General features: G+C 36.5%; 1 long non-coding RNA gene across 1 annotated transcript; it reads left to right on the top strand.

Annotated features, from left to right (window-relative positions):
• The first annotated feature begins 2,454 nt into the window (after nucleotides 1–2,454).
• On the top strand, nucleotides 2,455–4,052 carry LOC116144128. Its single transcript, XR_004130223.1, has 4 exons — nucleotides 2,455–3,203; nucleotides 3,277–3,368; nucleotides 3,471–3,591; nucleotides 3,673–4,052. It is a non-coding gene; the product is annotated as an uncharacterized LOC116144128 (long non-coding RNA).
• Nucleotides 4,053–4,458: the final 406 nt, after the last annotated feature.

The following is a 4,458-nucleotide window of genomic DNA, read 5'->3' as shown; positions in this document are numbered from 1 at the left end:
TTTTGGTCAACGGGCAAATTATCTCAAATTGCGAAAATTTGGTTGTTTATGCTATCCTCTCACAAGGCCGTATAATACCCATAAATTACAACCAAAATCAATTCCATGTATTTTCATCGGATATTCCCAAACACAGAATGCATATAAATGCATGGATCCATTAACGGATCAAATATATGTTTCTAGGCATGTGACATTCCATGAACTGCAGAGCCCAGTCTTCCCAAATCTCACACACGACCCACGCTCCACAGAAAGGCCACCTGTCGACCCTCACTTTTTCTTTAAATATAATTCGTGCCCTAATTCCTTCTCCTTTGCTCCTTCAATTTCTGTGCCTTCACGAAGTCCTGATCACTCATCACATCCACCACCAAGCTTAGAACATGTTGCTGCTATTTCTACACCACCTCTAGGTATATCCTCCTCTACCTCTACTCCTTTTCATTGTCAATGCATGACAGCCGTAGTGATATGAATTTAAATTTGAACTTGAATGCTAGTTTAAATATTACAGCACCGCATGATTCACTCTCCAATCAACTTGCATCTACTTCTGTTCCCACGGGCGGATTCAGCTATTAATACGTAGACCCACAAAAATTACTACATAAATGTCCAGGCTCATCCCAGATTTTTTTAAAATGAGAATTATTATGCATATATCTAGACCCACAAAAAACTTGTTATTAATATATATATTTCAAGCTCATATCATATTAAAAGTTTAAAACTCTCTCCACTCTTCTTCCGGCTCTACCTGTTTTTTATGATTTTATCCCCAAAATTCTTTACTCTCTCATTCTCTTCCTCATGCTATTCAATCTTAAAACTTTTAAGACTGAAATTGTTGAAGCTTTCACTACTCTAGATGTCACAATTAGCTCTGTTTTCTATTTTATTAATTTTAGGTATGTATATTGCTCATTTCAATTTAGTTTATTTTAGGGTTGAATCATACTTTTTTCTTTGTGGAGGTTTTTTATTCTAATTTGAGGGGAAAAGACATGGATCTTGTGAGTTTATTTTGTGTTTTGTGTCTAAGAATGAACTTGTTTTCCAAAATTAAAAATTTAACTATATTTTAAAAGACGTTATTCTTTACCTTTCACCCACCACTTTCCTATATTTCAAACATCACTGTTCTGCTACTCAAAATAAATAAAGAAATTTGAGTTACTATCTATGTTTATATCAAAAAAAATCTTTTTTTTTTTATTAATTCATATATAAAGTCAACGCAATGTTGACTTGATTTAAGTTTTAGTTGACTTTAGCTTAGGTTAGGTCTGGTCAAAATCATGAAAATTTATATTATAATCTTTGGAAGCCAAAAAAAAAAAAAAAAATTAAAAGAAGGTTTTGCTCAAGGTTTACTTAATACATTTACCCAAAATTTTGCTTCTCATGAATTTATTCAAATAGGAAAGTATAGCGTTATTGCATTCTTTTTTCTCAGGTTCTTGATATTGTATTATTTTATTTGCTTAAGGTTTCATGATTTTTTAAAGTTTTTACTAGTTGTTTAACAAACAATGATGGAGCCGCGAAGGCCCCCCCTCGACAAAAATTCTGGATCCGCCACTGTCTGTTCCTAATTCACAATGTCCTATGCACAATGAATCTTCCTCCACCCGAACCCATTCCATGACTACTGGATCCATGAACAACATTTTCAAACCCAAGCAATTGCACACTGTTTCTAAGCACTTTCTTTCGTTACCTCTAGAACCAACATGTGTGAGTCAAGCGGTATCTCACCCTGAATGGCGTGAAGCCATGTCTAGTGAATTAACTGCTCTCATGCAGCATGGTACTTGGGATTTAATTCCTCCACCCATCAACTGTCCAGTGGGTTGTAACTAGGTGTTTAGAGTTAAACGGAAAGCAGATGGCTCAGTTGATAAATTCAAAGCACGGCTTGTTGCCAAGGGCTATAATCAGCGACCTAGAGTTGATTATAAAGAAACTTTTAGCCCAGTGGTTAAACCAGCCACAATAAGGACATTGTTGAGCATTGCAGTCATGAATAGGTGGCCCTTGAAACAAATGGACGTAAACAATGGTTTTTTACATGGAAATCTGACTGAAACTTTTTACATGGTGCAACCTCTAGGTTTCAAAGATTTGTCTCGACCTGATTATGTGTGCAGGCTAAAGAAAGCAATTTATGGTCTCAAACAAGCCCCAAGGGAGTGGTATTAAGCTTTAAAAAATGCTCTTATAGCACTTAGGTTCCAAAATTCTAAAGCTGATTGCTCTCTATTTGTTTATCGTCATGATTCCATTATACGATATTTCCTTGTTTATGTTGATGATTTAGTCCTTACGGGCAATGACAAAAAGTTTTTAGCTCATGTTGTTAACAAACAATGAAAGATATGGCGTCCCTTCACTACTTCCTCAGAGTGGAAGTTATACTAACTANGCTCTTAGACTACATGTTGGTATTCTTCTTGATTTTTAACAAAAAGTTGGTAAACTATATATTTAAATTTTAACAGGTGGCCGAGGACTTTGAGCATGGCTAGGGTACTTTGTGAGCTTCAGTTTGAGTTGCAGCATTGTTCATTCAGTAGCCCGGTTGCTGAAGTTAAGCAGGAGGATTACATTCCGAAGACACCAGCAGGAAAAGATTTGAAGAGGAGGAGGAAATTGTCGAAAGTTTCCACCTCATTAACTAACAAATTTCAGAGGTTAAAGCAAACTTGGAATAAGATTTGGATTCGAAACTGAATTGTGTTAGAAAATCAGAAGAGAATTTGAACCCAAGCTTTCCTCAGGATGACATTGAAGATGATTCATGTGCAGCGCATGAGCTGTCTACAAGTGATTTGTGTTTAGTGTCTGATCTTTAGTCTAAAGGGAAAGAAACATATGCTAGTGATAGGATTGGTAATTTTCCGAGTCTAGGAGAACTAGCAAATATTGATGAAAGTTTTCTGGCAAAGCGCTGCAATCTTGGCTACAGAGCAGGTCGTATAATAAAACTTGTCCTGGCTATTGTTGAAGGCAGGATTCAGTTAGAACAACTTGAAGAAATTTGCAGTAGTGAAGCAAGTTTAGCCAGCTATGATAAGCTGACTAAACAGTTGAGCAAGATTGATGGATTTGGTCCATTTACATGTGCCAATGTGCTTGTATGCATGGGAATTTACCATGTGATTCCATCAGATTCCTAAACAATCAGGCATTTAAAGCAGGTAATGTTTTGTTTCTCCTTTATGCATTGTGTGAAATTTTGTTTGGTATATCTGTGACAGTTTGCTAATGCAGGTCCATAAAAGAAATTGTACCATTAAAACAGTTCAAAATGACGTTAAAATGAACTATGGAAAGTATGCACCATTTCAGTTCTTGGCATACTGGTACAACATCTGAAATTCAGCTATTCTTTGATTTGCTCCTTTGATTCTCTGATTTGACCAAACCTGTCAATAGTATTCTCACTTGATCTTTTATGTGATTAGGTCAGAAGTATGGCACTTCTACGAGGGAAGGTTTGGGAAGCTAAGTGAAATGCCTTACTCCAGTTACAAACTTATAACAGCCAGTAATATGAGAACCTAAAAAACCAGAAAGTTAAGAGGGGTAAGACGTCCAGATCAACAGTGGCTTGATATCAACTACAATGGCAAAACCACGCTAAAAGATTGCTATTTATTTCTGCAGCTTCTATATATCTTTTGATGTGGAAACCATTCAGGCTTCAGCTATGGACTCCGGACTCTGCAGGCTGCAGGATGTGCTCAATTTCTTTGACTACCTCGCACATAGAGCTGTTGGTTCCCAGTTCCTGTACACACATCATTGCCAGTGTCCAAACTGATGGCAGGGATCAAGAATCTTTGATACATCGCAGTCATCAACTCTCTTAACATGTAGATTCCGAGTTCTATCGGATTTCATCAAATGCAAAGCTATAATCATCAATGTCTATTGTTAATTATCGAGTGGTGAAATATTTTGGATTCGAGTAGCGCTAATCATCAAATGCAAACTTTGTCAGCTTATCAAGTTTGATAGTTTGTCTTCTTGACATGATTATAGAAAAAAGTTGGTTTTTTAGGATTTGTTAACAATCTAAGTAAAATCGTATGATCGGACTCTGTAGTTTGCTTCCACAAAGTATGTCCAAAAATTAAACACCTTAATTGAATTATTAACACCTAATTAATAATTACAGTACTATTTGCTTAAGTTTTTAGGGTCTTTTTTATTAAGTTTAATACATTAACTAAATCCACAACATTATTAACCCCTAATTATAGCATTCTTTGCTTTAGACTAGACCTTGTTCAATTGGCAACGTTATCAATTGGGATGGGCATAAAACCTCGCCCAACAGGGACCTGCCCCGAACGGGGTAGGGTTTCTCCGAATCATTCTGGATTTGGGCCGGGATCGGGCTCAAAATCAGTCCCGAATTTCAAGAATGGGTCGGGGTCGGGATAGGTC

This window comes from Pistacia vera, unplaced genomic scaffold (assembly GCF_008641045.1).
Source record: "Pistacia vera cultivar Batoury unplaced genomic scaffold, PisVer_v2 Contig439, whole genome shotgun sequence".
NCBI classification, from domain to species: domain Eukaryota; kingdom Viridiplantae; phylum Streptophyta; class Magnoliopsida; order Sapindales; family Anacardiaceae; genus Pistacia; species Pistacia vera.
This window is presented reverse-complemented; position numbering and strand designations above follow the sequence as displayed.